Below are 17507 nucleotides of genomic sequence, written 5' to 3'. Positions count from 1 at the left end.
TGACCACATGAACGAACACTTAATTCACAGTAAGAGCTCCATGCCTAGTTGCATGCCTTTAAACAAAATGGATTATAACTTGAAAATCCTAAAAACATGGACTTTACATGAAACTATTGAAAAACATGCTTAAGGTAAGTTAGGACTTATATCACTTTATCATGCATTGTTATTAGTCACACCATGTTAATTTGTTTACTCATTAATCGTTAGACACTCCATGCATTCTTTTAGCTAGAAGGAAAGAATGATGAATGAACGGACATCACTGATTGATCTGCTGCCTTTTTCTATATATCTATATCTGAAGAGAAAAATGGATAAACGTTAGCAAAAACCAAATTAATACAATAATGATTTTAACCAATGGGAAGTATAATAACTTTATGGACTCCTAATACTATTTGATCATATTAATATATTGTACATATATTCATATACATGTCATATATTCATATATTGTATATAACATGCTCCTTCTCTCTCTGCATCTAGAGAGTGGACTATGACGAAAATCTGTCACCACACATGAGACTCTCCTCCTGTGTGTATATATATATACTGTATATAATAATATGATCCATAGTATTATTCACAATAGCATAATTAGGATTATTTATAAACATCATCACATAATCATGTGGATTATACCTGATCATTGGACTTCTCCTCATATAAAAGGGATTTCTCTTTATATAGCCAAATAGTACATACGTAAATCTCAATAGACAGTCATTCCTTCAGAGATACTTTTAAATTCGACCCCTGACCTCCTTTCAGATATATATTTTTAAGTTAAACCCATGAACTTCCTGTCAACACGTCCATCCATAATAGCCTCGCCAGGTCATGAGAGAATGCCAAGCTTGCCCTTTTCCTAAGAATATAAGACAGGTCAGATGCCATTGGGTTACTGAAAAGATCTGACATTTTGGAGACAACTGGTACATTCCCAGATACAATCTTTTGACTATCAATAGATTTGGTTGGCTGCAATTCTTTAATTTCAGTTAATACTGGAATTTCAATTTGTGGACTTTCCTGCATGGCATATGGTTTATATGCAACATGTAATTTCCTACGTTTCTCATAGATTTTGTCACTTTGGCCAATACCTTTCCTCCTACAAATAGGGGACACTATAACCGGATTTGACAGATGCCTTTTAATAGGCTTTGCTTTTTGCTTTGGACATACTCGGTTTGCTTTTGCCATTTGTCTCTCATGTGTTCTGGCCACGTCCAATAAACTAGCAGCTTCAAATAAAGTCTTCTTATCTGACGCACTGGCAAGGGTGACTGCATCCAAGAATTTGAACTTTTTAACAAAACTTTTCACCATAGATGAAGAGTTCACCTTTTGAATGACAGTTTTGTATGTCCTTTCAAATTTAGACATGAATGCATATGTACATTCTTTTCTGCCAATCTTTACCTCATTCAGTATATCAGGTGTTGGCATGCTGTTACCTCTAGTGCACCAGATTAGTTTCTTTAATCTCTCCACATCACTGTCTTTTAACCATTCATTTGACTCATTATCATAAGACATTTTTGCAGACAAACGTTCTGTAAAATCAATAGGAAGCCATAATTTAAACAGTTTATTTCTCTGTTCAATATTTAGATCAAATTTCTCTGCATGGCTTTCAAAAATTTCTGAGTTTCTACACACATGGATCTTTACATCATATGTGGGAATGGCTTTACTCAGATTCATCAAATATTCCTGAGATTTTAATTTCAATTTAGTTTCTTGTATCATTTGTTCCTCACCATCTATGGCCATTAATGCCACATGGTGTTCTTTATCAACATATTGAGATTTCTCATTATCTGTCTGAACAGATTTATGCATACTGTTACTTAATTTCTTTTCTGTTACCATGTCATTAAAAATCTTTACCAAAGAAGCTATATTCCTAAATACCTGCTTCTCCTTTGTAGAACAAATTCTATTTTCAATCTTAGAATTTGCCTGCTCACATTGTGTATACAAATCTTGCCATATACTCGCTAAATTGTCACTAGACACAATTTTAAACTCAACGTTACACTTTTTAGACAATGACTCTAATTTTTCCATACTTTAAAAGTAAAATCTTTACTCACCACTGTAGAAAGCTTCACCTTTAGCTTGTCCTTGGAACAGTTGGTCCCTGTCATCAGAACGTCTCAGTACGTCTGGCACTTGTGGTCCTTCTGTGTTTCCTCACAGGCTTTCCTCACACAGGCTTCCGTATCATATAACACGTGCAACAGTCATCTGTATCTCACCAATATAAGTTTCTTTTCGAAGTCTTCCTGAATCTTGCAATTCATACAACTTGCAAAATACTCCTCTCCTCCCCCTTAATTGCAAGGGAACGGAACGAGAAAAACAGGAAAAAAAACGACCGTGCTGGGCTCGCCACTGTTAAATAGCCATGAATTAACGGAGGAAGGCTGGCTCGCCACTGTTAAATATCTTGTATTTGCCGGTGAGACTTGTGTCCACTGTTAAATATCCGGACCTGGCCTTGTCCACGATAGGAAGAAGTCAGCTTGTTATAAATCAGTGTAGAGGTTTATTAATATCTTGAAGGAAAACACAGGAACAGGGAAAATGTCCAAATAATACAAATATCAGTCAATGTCAATAGCTTACATCTTCAGAGAAGTTAAATCATCTGGATATCTTGTAGTTACAGCTTGGTTCATGCTTGTCATCTGGTTGGTGGACTTGGGCTGGTTACGACGTCCATGGATGTCCATCTGCCTGGACCACCCACCCTGGTGTTCCCAAAGACAGACCTCCTGGTCTTCTCCTGGTCTTCCCAAAGACAGACCCAGACATGTGTATTTCTTACTCATTTATATTCGAGAGTGGGTGTTACCTTCCATCTTGTAGCTATGTAAGGAGATTTCTAAAATAGTGTACTCTAACCGCACCCATGTTCCAAGAATATAAGACTATGATGTCAGTAGAGTGTTAACCCCATGTCTGCTAGAGAATATTGTAAATATATAATATTTAACAATATCACATGGTCATAAGTATTCAGACCCTTTGCTGTGACACTCATATTTAACTCACATGCTGTCCATTTCCTTCTGATCCTCCTTGAGATGGTTCTACTCCTTAATTGGAGTCCAGCTGTGTTTAATTAAACTGATAGGACTTGATTAGGAAAGGCACACACCTGTCTATATACAGTAAGACCTCACAGCTTGCAGTGCATGTCAGAGCAAATGAGAATCATGAGGTCAAAGGAACTACCCAAGAAGCTCAGAGACAGAATTGTGGCAAGGCACACATCTGACCAAGGTTACAAAAGAATTTCTGCAGCACTCAAGGTTCTTAAGAGCACAGTGGCCTCCATAATGCTTAAATGGAAGAAGTTTGGGACGACCAGAACTCTTCCAAAACCTGGTCGTCCAGCCAAACTGAGCAATCATGGGAGAAGAGCCTTGGTGAGAGAGGTAAAGAAGAACCCAAAGATCACTGTGGCTGATCTCCAGAGATGCAGTAGGGAGATGGGAGAAAGTTCCACGAAGTCAACTATCACTGCAGCCCTCCACCAGTAGAAGCCTCTTCTCAGTGCAAGAAATATGAAAGCCTGCATAGAGTTTGCAAAAAAAAAACACATGAAAGACTCCCAGACTATGAGAAATAAGATTCTCTTGTCTGATGAGACAAAAATTGAATTTTTGGTGTTAATTCTAAGTGGTATGTGTGGAGAAAACCAGACACTGCTCATCACCTGCCCAATACAATCTCAACAGTGAAACATGGTGGTGGCAGCATCATGCTATGGGGGTGCGGCCAAGTACAGAGGTACCCTAGAAGAAAACCTCTTCCAGAGTGCTCTGGACCTGGGCTGACGTCTCACCTTCCAACAAGACAGTGAATCTGAGCACACAGCTAAAATAACGAAGGAGTGGCTTCAGAACAGCTCTGGCCCAGCCAGAGCCCTGACCTAGAGTCAATTGAGCATCTCTGGAGAGACTTGAAAACGGCTGTCCACCAACGTTCACCATCCACCTGATGGAACTGGAGAGGATCTGCAAGGAAGAATGGCAGATGATCCCCAAATCCAGATGTGAAAAACTTGTTGCCTCATTCCCAAGAAGACACATGGCTGTACTAACTCAAATACTGGGTACAAATACTCAATACTGAACAAAGGGTCTGAATACTTATGACTAGAGATGAGCGAACAGTGTTCTATCGAACTCATGTTCGATCGGATATTAGGCTGTTCGGCATGTTCGAATCGAATCGAACACCGCGTGGTAAAGTGCGCCATTACTCGATTCCCCTCCCACCTTCCCTGGCGCCTTTTTTGCTCCAATAACAGCGCAGGGTAGGTGGGACAGGAACTACGACACCGGTGACGTTGAGAAAAGTAGGCAAAACCCATTGGCTGCCGAAAACATGTGACCTCTAATTTAAAAGAACAGCGCCGCCCAGGTTCGCGTCATTCTGAGCTTGCAATTCACCGAGGACGGAGGTTTCCGTCCAGCTAGCTAGGGCTTAGATTCTGGGTAGGCAGGGACAGGCTAGGACAGGAAGGAGAAGACAACCACAACAGCTCTTGTAAGAGCTAAATACCAGGGAGAAGCTTGTCAGTGTAACGTGGCACTGACGGGCTCAATCGCCGCAACCCAGCTTTCCCAGGATCCTGAATGGAATACACTGTCAGTGTATTCCCGTATACCCGATATATACCCCCCATACCCGTTCCAACGGTGTGCCCCCCCACCTTCACCCCAGAAATACCCTGCAAGTCCCCTAGCAATAGAATTGGGGCTATATACACCCACTATTTTTGCTACTGCCATATAGTGCCATTGTCTGACTGGGAATTCAAAGAATATATTGGGGTTACGTGCACCCACAATTTTTACTACTGGTATACAGTGCCAGTTTCTGACTGGGAATTCAAAGAATATATTGGGGTTATAAATACCCTCATTTCTTGTTACTGCCATATAGTGCCAGTTTCTGACTGGTAATTCAAAGAATATATTGGGGTTATAAATACCCTCATTTCTTGCTACTGGTATATAGTGCCATTGTCTGACTGGGAATTCAAAGAATATATTGGGGTTACGTGCACCCACAATTTTTACTACTGGTATACAGTGCCAGTTTCTGACTGGGAATTCAAAGAATATATTGGGGTTACAAATACCCTCATTTCTTGCTACTGCCACATAGTGCCAGTTTCTGACTGGTAATTCAAAGAATATATTGGGGTTACGTGCACCCACAATTTTTACTACTGGTATACAGTGCCATTGTCTGACTGGGAATTCAAAGAATATATTGGGGTTATAAATACCCTCATTTCTTGCTACTGCCATATAGTGCCAGTTTCTGACTGGGAATTCAAAGAATATATTGGGGTTACGTGCACCCACAATTTTTACTACTGGTATACAGTGCCATTGTCTGACTGGGAATTCAAAGAATATATTGGGGTTATAAATACCCTCATTTCTTGCTACTGGTATATAGTGCCAGTTTCTGACTGGTAATTCAAAGAATATATTGGGGTTATAAATACCCTCATTTCTTGCTACTGGTATATAGTGCCATTGTCTGACTGGGAATTCAAAGAATATATTGGGGTTACGTGCACCCACAATTTTTACTACCGGTATACAGTGCCAGTTTCTGACTGGGAATTCAAAGAATATATTGGGGTTACAAATACCCTCATTTCTTGCTACTGCCATATAGTGCCAGTTTCTGACTGGTAATTCAAAGAATATATTGGGGTTATAAATACCCTCATTTCTTGCTACTGGTATATAGTGCCATTGTCTGACTGGGAATTCAAAGAATATATTGGGGTTACGTGCACCCACAATTTTTACTACTGGTATACAGTGCCAGTTCCTGACTGGGAATTCAAAGAATATATTGGGGTTACAAATACCCTCATTTCTTGCTACTGCCATATAGTGCCAGTTTCTGACTGGTAATTCAAAGAATATATTGGGGTTACGTGCACCCACAATTTTTACTACTGGTATACAGTGCCATTGTCTGACTGGGAATTCAAAGAATATATTGGGGTTATAAATACCCTCATTTCTTGCTACTGCCATATAGTGCCAGTTTCTGACTGGGAATTCAAAGAATATATTGGGGTTATAAATACCCTCATTTCTTGCTACTGGTATATAGTGCCATTGTCTGACTGGGAATTCAAAGAATATATTGGGGTTACGTGCACCCACAATTTTTACTACTGGTATACAGTGCCAGTTTCTGACTGGGAATTCAAAGAATATATTGGGGTTACAAATACCCTCATTTCTTGCTACTGCCATATAGTGCCAGTTTCTGACTGGTAATTCAAAGAATATATTGGGGTTACGTGCACCCACAATTTTTACTACTGGTATACAGTGCCATTGTCTGACTGGGAATTCAAAGAATATATTGGGGTTATAAATACCCTCATTTCTTGCTACTGCCATATAGTGCCAGTTTCTGACTGGGAATTCAAAGAATATATTGGGGTTATAAATACCCTCATTTCTTGCTACTGGTATATAGTGCCATTGTCTGACTGGGAATTCAAAGAATATATTGGGGTTACGTGCACCCACAATTTTTACTACTGGTATACAGTGCCAGTTTCTGACTGGGAATTCAAAGAATATATTGGGGTTACAAATACCCTCATTTCTTGCTACTGCCATATAGTGCCAGTTTCTGACTGGTAATTCAAAGAATATATTGGGGTTACGTGCACCCACAATTTTTACTACTGGTATACAGTGCCATTGTCTGACTGGGAATTCAAAGAATATATTGGGGTTATAAATACCCTCATTTCTTGCTACTGCCATATAGTGCCAGTTTCTGACTGGTAATTCAAAGAATATATTGGGGTTACGTGCACCCACAATTTTTACTACTGGTATACAGTGCCATTGTCTGACTGGGAATTCAAAGAATATATTGGGGTTATAAATACCCTCATTTCTTGCTACCGCCATATAGTGCCAGTTTCTGACTGGGAATTCAAAGAATATATTGGGGTTATAAATACCCTCATTTCTTGCTACTGGTATATAGTGCCATTGTCTGACTGGGAATTCAAAGAATATATTGGGGTTACGTGCACCCACAATTTTTACTACTGGTATACAGTGCCAGTTTCTGACTGGGAATTCAAAGAATATATTGGGGTTACAAATACCCTCATTTCTTGCTACTGCCATATAGTGCCAGTTTCTGACTGGTAATTCAAAGAATATATTGGGGTTACGTGCACCCACAATTTTTACTACTGGTATACAGTGCCATTGTCTGACTGGGAATTCAAAGAATATATTGGGGTTATAAATACCCTCATTTCTTGCTACTGCCATATAGTGCCAGTTTCTGACTGGGAATTCAAAGAATATATTGGGGTTACGTGCACCCACAATTTTTACTACTGGTATACAGTGCCATTGTCTGACTGGGAATTCAAAGAATATATTGGGGTTATAAATACCCTCATTTCTTGCTACTGGTATATAGTGCCATTGTCTGACTTGGAATTCAAAGAATATATTGGGGTTACGTGCACCCACAATTTTTACTACTGGTATACAGTGCCAGTTTCTGACTGGGAATTCAAAGAATATATTGGGGTTACAAATACCCTCATTTCTTGCTACTGCCATATAGTGCCAGTTTCTGACTGGTAATTCAAAGAATATATTGGGGTTACGTGCACCCACAATTTTTACTACTGGTATACAGTGCCATTGTCTGACTGGGAATTCAAAGAATATATTGGGGTTATAAATACCCTCATTTGTTGCTACTGCCATATAGTGCCAGTTTCTGACTGGTAATTCAAAGAATATATTGGGGTTATAAATACCCTCATTTCTTGCTACTGGTATATAGTGCCATTGTCTGACTGGGAATTCAAAATGCGCAAGGCTCCCGGAAAGGGACGTGGACGAGGCCGTGGGCGAGGTCGGGGGAATGGTTCTGGGGAGCAAGGTAGCAGTGAAGCCACAGGGCGTCCCGTGCCTACTCCTGTGGGGCAGCAAGCATTGCGCCACTCCACAGTGCCAGGGTTGCTTGCCACATTAACTAAACTGCAGGGTACAAACCTTAGTAGGCCCGAGAACCAGGAACAGGTCTTGCAATGGCTGTCAGAGAACGCTTACAGCACATTGTCCAGCAGCCAGTCAGACTCTGCCTCCTCTCCTCCTATTACCCAACAGTCTTGTCCTCCTTCCTCCCAAAATTCCCAAGCTTCACAGAACAATAACCCCAACTGTCCCTGCTCCCCAGAGCTGTTCTCCGCTCCTTTCATTGTCCCTCAACCTGCCTCTCCACGTCACGATTCCACGAACCTAACAGAGGAGCATCTGTGTCCAGATGCTCAAACACTAGAGTCTCCTCCATCTCCGTTCGATTTGGTGGTGGATGACGAGCAACCCACCCTCATCGACGATGATGTGACGCAGTTGCCGTCAGGGCATCCAGTTGACCGGCGCATTGTGCGGGAGGAGGAGATGAGACAGGAGTTGGAAGAGGAAGTGGTGGATGATGAGGACACTGACCCGACCTGGACAGGGGGGATGTCAAGCGGGGAAAGTAGTGTGGATGTTGAGGCAAGTGCAGCACCAAAAAGGGTAGCTAGAGGCAGAGGCAGAGGTCAGCAGCTTAGGCGAAGCCAGGCCACACCCGGAATCTCCCAAGATGTTCCAGTTCATACCCAGCCCCGAAAAACTCCCACCTCGAGGGCACGTTTCTCGAAGGTGTGGAGTTTTTTCAAGGAATGCGCCGAGGACAGATATAGTGTTGTCTGCACAATTTGCCTCTCGAAATTGATTAGGGGCTCTGAGAAGAGCAACCTGTCCACCACTTCAATGCGCCGTCATTTGGAATCCAAGCACTGGAATCAGTGGCAGGCAGCAACGGCAGGACAAAGGCCGCCTGCCGTTCACGCCACTGCCACTGCCTCTGCCACTGCCTCTGCCTCTGCCACTGCCACTGCTGACTGTGCTGGCGATGCACTCCAGAGGACGAGCCAGGACACCACTTCATCTGCCTCCGCCACTTTGTTGACTTCTCCCTCATCCTCCCCTGTTCCTGTCTTATCTCCTTCTCCTGCACCATCAAAGGCACCATCAGGCGCTTCTTTACAACAACCCACCATCTCTCAGACATTGGAGCGGCGGCAGAAATACACTGCTAACCACCCACACGCGCAAGCCTTGAACGCCAACATCGCTAAACTGCTGGCCCAGGAGATGTTGGCGTTCCGGCTTGTATAAAACTCCCGCCTTCCTGGACCTGATGGCAACTGCGGCACCTCGCTATGCCGTCCCTAGCCGTCACTACTTCTCCCGGTGTGCCGTCCCCGCCTTGCACCAGCACGTGTCACTCAACATCAGGCGGGCCCTTAGTTCCGCGCTTTGCACAAAGGTCCACTTGACCACCGACGCGTGGACAAGTGCATGCGGACAGGGACGCTACATTTCACTGACGGCACACTGGGTGAATGTAGTTGAGGCTGGGACTGCTTCCCAAACTGGCCCGGTGTACCTCGTCTCCCCGCCTAACATTCCTGGCAGGGACACGAGAAGAACACCCCCCTCCTCCTCCTCCTCTACCGCCTCCTCCTCCGCCACCGCCTCCTCCTCCGCCACCGCCTCCTCCTCCGCTGTTAGATTGACCCCAGCTACGAGTTGGAAACGTTGCAGCACTGGCGTTGGTAGACGTCAGCAGGCTGTGCTGAAGCTGATCAGCTTGGGGGACAGACAGCACACTGCCTCCGAGGTGAGGGATGCCCTCCTCGATGAGACGGCAATATGGTTTGAGCCGCTGCACCTGGGCCCAGGCATGGTCGTTTGTGATAACGGCCGGAACCTGGTAGCAGCTCTGGAGCTTGCCGGACTCCAACATGTTCCATGCCTGGCCCACGTCTTCAACCTAGTGGTGCAACGTTTCCTAAAGAGCTACCCCAATGTTCCAGAGCTACTGGTGAAAGTGCGGCGCATGTGCGCCCACTTTCGCAAGTCGACAGTAGCCGCTGCTAGCTTAAAATCTCTCCAGCAACGCCTGCATGTGCCACAACACCGGCTTTTGTGCGACGTCCCCACACGCTGGAACTCAACGTTTCAGATGTTGAATAGAGTGGTTGAGCAGCAGAGACCTTTGATGGAATACCAGCTACAAAACCCTAGGGTGCCACAAAGTCAGCTGCCTCAGTTTCACATCCATGAGTGGCCATGGATGAGAGACCTTTGTGACATCCTACGGGTCTTTGAGGAGTCCACAAGGAGGGTGAGCTCTGAGGATGCGATGGTGAGCCTTACAATCCCGCTCTTGTGTGTTCTGAGAGAATCCCTGATTGACATCAGGGATAACTCAGATCACACAGAGGAGTTAGGGATAGCATCCGATCCGTCACAGCTGGAGAGTAGGTCCACACATCTGTCCGCTTCATCGCGTTTAATGGAGGAGGAGGAGGAAGAAGAGTTGTCCTATGATGTGATGGTGATACAGGAGGCTTCCGGGCAACTTCGAATCGTCCCATTGTTGCAGCGCGGATGGGTAGACATGGAGGATGAGGAGGAAATGGAGATTGAACTTTCCGGTGGGGCCAGAGGAGTCATGCCAACTAACACTGTGGCAGACATGGCTGAGTTCATGTTGGGGTGCTTTACAACCGACAAGCGTATTGTCAAAATCATGGAGGACAACCAGTACTGGATCTTTGCTATCCTTGACCCCCGGTATAAAAACAACATCTCGTCTTTTATTCCGGTAGAGGGGAGGGCCAATCGCATCAATGCTTGCCACAGGCAATTGGTGCAGAATATGATGGAGATGTTTCCAGCATGTGACGTTGGCGGCAGGGAGGGCAGTTCCTCCAGTAGGCGACCAAGTTCTCACCGGTCCACACAAACGAGGGGCACACTGTCTAAGGTCTGGGACACCTTGATGGCACCCCCTCGCCAAAGTGCCGCCACGGAGGGTCCTAGTGTCACCAGGCGTGAGAAGTATAGGCGCATGTTGCGGGAATACCTTTCCGACCACAGCCCTGTCCTCTCCGACCCCTCTGCGCCCTACACGTATTGGGTGTCGAAGTTGGACCTGTGGCTTGAACTTGCCCTATATGCCTTGGAGGTGCTGTCCTGTCCTGCCGCCAGCGTCCTATCTGAGAGGGTGTTCAGTGCAGCCGGTGGCATCATCACTGACAAGCGCACCCGTCTGTCAGCTGAGAGTGCCGACCGGCTCACTTTGATAAAAATGAACCACCACTGGATAGAGCCTTCATTTTTGGGCCCACCTGTGTAAAGCACCCCAACATGAAACTCCATGTCTGTACTCAACCTCTCCAATTCCTCCGCATCCTCATACTCATCCACCATAAGCGTTGCACAATTCTGCTAATACTAGGCTCCCTCCACCCTGATTTCCCCCAACTCTGCTGGTTAGAGGCTCCCTCCACCCTGCTTTCCCACAACTCTGCTGGTTAGAGGCTCCCTCCACCCTGATTTCCACCAACTCTGCTGGTTAGAGGCTCCCTCCACCATGAATTGGTCCAAACTGGGCTGTTTAGCGGCTCCCTCCACCATGAATTGGTCCAAACTGGGGTTTTTAGAGGCTCCCTCCACCATGAATTGGTCCAAACTGGGCTGTTTAGAGGCTCCCTCCACCATGAATTGGCCCAAACTGGGCTGTTTAGAGGCTCCCTCCACCATGAATTTGCCCAAACTGGGCTGTTTAGAGGCTCCCTCCACCATGAATTGGTCCAAACTGGGGTTTTTAGAGGCTCCCTCCACCATGAATTGGTCCAAACTGGGGTTTTTAGAGGCTCCCTCCACCATGAATTGGTCCAAACTGGGCTGTTTAGAGGCTCCCTCCACCATGAATTGGTCCAAACTGGGGTTTTTAGAGGCTCCCTCCACCATGAATTGGTCCAAACTGGGCTGTTTAGAGGCTCCCTCCACCATGAATTGGTCCAAACTGGGGTTTTTAGAGGCTCCCTCCACCATGAATTGGTCCAAACTGGGGTTTTTAGAGGCTCCCTCCACCATGAATTTGCCCAAACTGGGCTGTTTAGAGGCTCCCTCCACCATGAATTTGCCCAAACTGGGCTGTTTAGAGGCTCCCTCCACCATGAATTGGTCCAAACTGGGGTTTTTAGAGGCTCCCTCCACCATGAATTGGTCCAAACTGGGGGTTTTTAGAGGCTCCCTCCACCATGAATTTGCCCAAACTGGGCTGTTTAGAGGCTCCCTCCACCATGAATTGGTCCAAACTGGGGTTTTTAGAGGCTCCCTCCACCATGAATTGGTCCAAACTGGGGTTTTTAGAGGCTCCCTCCACCATGAATTGGTCCAAACTGGGGTTTTTAGAGGCTCCCTCCACCATGAATTTGCCCAAACTGAGCTGTTTAGAGGCTCCCTCCACCATGAATTGGTCCAAACTGGGGTTTTTAGAGGCTCCCTCCACCATGAATTGGTCCAAACTGGGGTTTTTAGAGGCTCCCTCCACCATGAATTGGTCCAAACTGGGCTGGTTAGAGGCTCCCTCCACCATGAATTTGCCCAAACTGGCCTGTTTAGAGGCTCCCTCCACCATGAATTTGCCCAAACTGGGCTGTTTAGAGGCTCCCTCCACCATGAATTGGTCCAAACTGGGGTTTTTAGAGGCTCCCTCCACCATGAATTGGTCCAAACTGGGGTTTTTAGAGGCTCCCTCCACCATGAATTTGCCCAAACTGGGCTGTTTAGAGGCTCCCTCCACCATGAATTTGCCCAAACTGGGCTGTTTAGAGGCTCCCTCCACCATGAATTGGTCCAAACTGGGGTTTTTAGAGGCTCCCTCCACCATGAATTGGTCCAAACTGGGGGTTTTTAGAGGCTCCCTCCACCATGAATTTGCCCAAACTGGGCTGTTTAGAGGCTCCCTCCACCATGAATTGGTCCAAACTGGGGTTTTTAGAGGCTCCCTCCACCATGAATTGGTCCAAACTGGGGTTTTTAGAGGCTCCCTCCACCATGAATTTGCCCAAACTGAGCTGTTTAGAGGCTCCCTCCACCATGAATTGGTCCAAACTGGGGTTTTTAGAGGCTCCCTCCACCATGAATTGGTCCAAACTGGGGGTTTTTAGAGGCTCCCTCCACCATGAATTTGCCCAAACTGGGCTGTTTAGAGGCTCCCTCCACCATGAATTGGTCCAAACTGGGCTTTTTAGAGGCTCTCTCTACCATGAATTGGTCCAAACTGGGCTGTTTAGAGGCTCCCTCCACCATGAATTGGTCCAAACTGGGGTTTTTAGAGGCTCCCTCCACCATGAATTGGTCCAAACTGGGGTTTTTAGAGGCTCCCTCCACCATGAATTGGTCCAAACTGGGGTTTTTAGAGGCTCCCTCCACCATGAATTGGTCCAAACTGGGGTTTTTAGAGGCTCCCTCCACCATGAATTGGCCCAAACTGGGCTGTTTAGAGGCTCCCTCCACCATGAATTTGCCCAAACTGGGCTGTTTAGAGGCTCCCTCCACCATGAATTGGTCCAAACTGGGGTTTTTAGAGGCTCCCTCCACCATGAATTGGTCCAAACTGGGGTTTTTAGAGGCTCCCTCCACCATGAATTGGTCCAAACTGGGCTGTTTAGAGGCTCCCTCCACCATGAATTGGTCCAAACTGGGGTTTTTAGAGGCTCCCTCCACCATGAATTGGTCCAAACTGGGCTGTTTAGAGGCTCCCTCCACCATGAATTGGTCCAAACTGGGGTTTTTAGAGGCTCCCTCCACCATGAATTGGTCCAAACTGGGGTTTTTAGAGGCTCCCTCCACCATGAATTTGCCCAAACTGGGCTGTTTAGAGGCTCCCTCCACCATGAATTTGCCCAAACTGGGCTGTTTAGAGGCTCCCTCCACCATGAATTGGTCCAAACTGGGGTTTTTAGAGGCTCCCTCCACCATGAATTGGTCCAAACTGGGGGTTTTTAGAGGCTCCCTCCACCATGAATTTGCCCAAACTGGGCTGTTTAGAGGCTCCCTCCACCATGAATTGGTCCAAACTGGGGTTTTTAGAGGCTCCCTCCACCATGAATTGGTCCAAACTGGGGTTTTTAGAGGCTCCCTCCACCATGAATTTGCCCAAACTGAGCTGTTTAGAGGCTCCCTCCACCATGAATTGGTCCAAACTGGGGTTTTTAGAGGCTCCCTCCACCATGAATTGGTCCAAACTGGGGGTTTTTAGAGGCTCCCTCCACCATGAATTTGCCCAAACTGGGCTGTTTAGAGGCTCCCTCCACCATGAATTGGTCCAAACTGGGGTTTTTAGAGGCTCCCTCCACCATGAATTGGTCCAAACTGGGGGTTTTTAGAGGCTCCCTCCACCATGAATTTGCCCAAACTGGGCTGTTTAGAGGCTCCCTCCATCATGAATTGGTCCAAACTGGGGTTTTTAGAGGCTCCCTCCACCATGAATTGGTCCAAACTGGGGTTTTTAGAGGCTCTCTCCACCATGAATTGGTCCAAACTGGGCTGTTTAGAGGCTCCCTCCACCATGAATTGGTCCAAACTGGGGTTTTTAGAGGCTCCCTCCACCATGAATTGGTCCAAACTGGGCTGGTTAGAGGCTCCCTCCACCATGAATTGGTCCAAACTGGGCTGGTTAGAGGCTCCCTCCACCATGAATTGGTCCAAACTGGGTTTTTTAGAGGCTCCCTCCACCATGAATTGGTCCAAACTGGGGTTTTTAGAGGCTCCCTCCACCATGAATTGGTCCAAACTGGGGGTTTTTAGAGGCTCCCTCCACCATGAATTTGCCCAAACTCTGCTGGTTAGAGGCTCAATCCACCCTGATTTTCAAAACAAATGTTGGTGCCAACCTCAACTTACTACAAGGGCCAAATTCACTGCTGGTGACAAGCTCTCCTCACTGCAAGTGCCAAATACACATGTTTCAAGGTGTTTTCCTACTGTCAGAGAGGTGGTATTGAGTGTGTAAAGTGTGTAGTTGTTAGGCTGTGATGTTGGGGTAATAGAGGGTCTTTGGTGTGTTAGATGCCCCCAGACATGCTTCCCCTGCTGTCCCAGTGTCATTCCAGAGGTGTTGGCATCATTTCCTGGGTTGTCTTAGTGGACTTGGTGACCCTCCAGACACGGATTTGGGTTTCCCCCTTAACGAGTATCTGTTCCCCATAGACTATAATGGGGTTCGAAACCCGTTCGAACACACGAACATTGAGCGGCTGTTCGAATCGAATTTCGAACCTCGAACATTTTAGTGTTCGCTCATCTCTAGTTGTAAGCGGTGCCCCCCCCTCCAGCTTTCCAGCTTAGCTAGTATAGCCTTAAACATATCCAGACATCCCCGCCAGTTGAGGTCTGTGCAGACCATGCTTGTGAACAAGCCAACTCACCGGTCGGAATGATGGTCGGATGTGCATTGTCTGCGGGTGGCTGCAGTAGCATTGATCCTGTTGCCAACGGTTCCTGAGTGGCTGCAGGCTCCATACTCCGATTTTTGGATCCCACCAAGCATTGGTCCATTTGCCAACGGTTCCTGGGTGGCTGTGGGCTCCATACTCCGATTTTTGGATTCCACCTGGCCATGTGGCCTTCCTTCCACGTCTGAATCCCTCGAGGATGTGCCGAAGGAGTGTGATGCTGACCTCTCCCTGCTATAACCATGATGACGCCTGCCGCCTTGCATTCGGGACCTCATGCTAAGCTGACTTAAGGGACTCCCAGCAGATGATCCTCTGAAGGATCTATGCCGACTGCGGTGGGGGCTCCTACTGTTATGTGTTGGGGTGCTGGACCTAATAGCTGTTTCAGCCTGGCGCTGGGAGTTGCAGGACCTAGTGGTCCTTCTGGATCGTCTAGGTGCATGGGGCATTATTGCCCAACAATAACTCCCCACCACCGTGGCCTGTGCCAATCAGCACTGGGTTTTCCAGGGGGCCGTTGGCTATTGAACCCAAAATAGTCGCCTCCCTTGGGTTCCTATCATACCTGGGGGTGTGGGGGTAAATATAACTGTGTGGAGGGTGGACTACATTGGGGCTTTGAAAAGAGGGGTACAATCATAAATGAAAAGAAATGACTTAGGGGTGGGTGGGTGGGGAGTTGCTTTGTCAGGAATTGTCAAAGGAATTTCCCCGCCCAGCGCTGCCCTGGATAATCCTGTGGGTGACCCCGCCCCCCTCCCCGGGCCACCAATGAATGGGAATCCCCCCTTGAGGGGAAGGGCATAGGTCACACGGCCGCTCAATATCCTGCTGGCTTATACACCCAGCCGGCTTGCAGTAAGCTGGTCTCACCAAAATGAGCAGTGTCTGGCCAGACGTCATCTAAAGTACAGTGTATGAACAGCTTCAAGGTTTTGTAATATATATACATAGAACTGTTATAAGATTTCTTGACTCCTCTTGTAGAGCGAGGCCATATTCACACGAATAATAATAAGTAATAGCCATCACATAACCATTTTTATAACCATGGCAATGAATGGGTCTACATACTCTATCTTTGTCTGCCAAATAGACCCATAGACACTCATGGATTTTTTAAAGGCCGTTATTCACTGTCATGTGACTAAGTTCTTCCATGGGCTTGAACAGACCAACACAGTTGTTGTTCACAGACGTTAGGTTCTTACAAAATAGCACTGTTGTGTGAATAATTCCCGATTCTGTTCTAGTAGTCTACATCTGAGTTCTCATGATCTCCATTTGTAAATTGAGCAATGAAGTTTTATGTCGGGACCTGACAAGGCGTAAACTCTGCATTTTGACCGCGTTGGACACAGTACAGAGAAGAATGGGGAATTTTACAGTTACTGAAAAGTGAATTGGATTATTGTGAATCCCATCCACACATTGTGGAAAAATACTGCAGCAAATACGCTGCAATTCTCAAAAGTGTTGCAGTTTTGAAAATCGCAGCATGTGCCTTATACCTACGGAAAAGTCGGCGGTTTCCCTAAAGGTATAATGGAGGCAGAAAATCCGCAGAGGAAACTTCTGCGGCAATACGCTTTTCTGTTGTGGCCCACTATTTGTGGCCTTAGCCTTAGTCACAAGAGCTCCCTTTTGAAGATTGCCCTGGTTATGCTTTTTAAGTGGGCATTACTTATTTACTGAAAAATCCACAACATGAGATATTAGAATTGACCTTTCTGGTACTATATTACTCTGTGGATTTAACGCATGAATATCCATGCAACAAATATGCATTTCGTATGTTACATGTGCAATACCCTTAACCCTTTCCCGACATCCGCCTTAATAGTACGGCGCATGCCGGGTGTGTAACTATGGCGACCGCCCGGGAGCTGGGCGGCCGCCATAACCGCCGGGTGTCTACTGCTTCACGCAGTAGACAACCGGTGCTGTGGTCAAAGGCGTCAGAGGCGCCATTTTCCCGGAGGTGCATGGGCGCCGCCATTTTGTCGGTGATTGCGTTTCCATTTCTGGACGGTCTGCATTCACTTTCTTTTGAAGGCTGGTCTATGCAGCCTGCAAA

General features: G+C 46.3%; 1 protein-coding gene across 1 annotated transcript in view; it reads left to right on the top strand.

Moving 5' to 3' along the window:
* Positions 1-17507, top strand: part of LOC142200512 (cytidine monophosphate-N-acetylneuraminic acid hydroxylase-like) — a 138431-nt gene that overhangs the window by 67945 nt on the left and 52979 nt on the right. The window lies entirely within an intron of this gene.

Source organism: Leptodactylus fuscus, chromosome 4 (genome assembly GCF_031893055.1).
Source record: "Leptodactylus fuscus isolate aLepFus1 chromosome 4, aLepFus1.hap2, whole genome shotgun sequence".
Lineage (NCBI taxonomy): Eukaryota > Metazoa > Chordata > Amphibia > Anura > Leptodactylidae > Leptodactylus > Leptodactylus fuscus.
The sequence above is the reverse complement of the archived record's forward strand: the minus strand, read 5'-3'. Positions and strand labels throughout refer to the sequence as shown.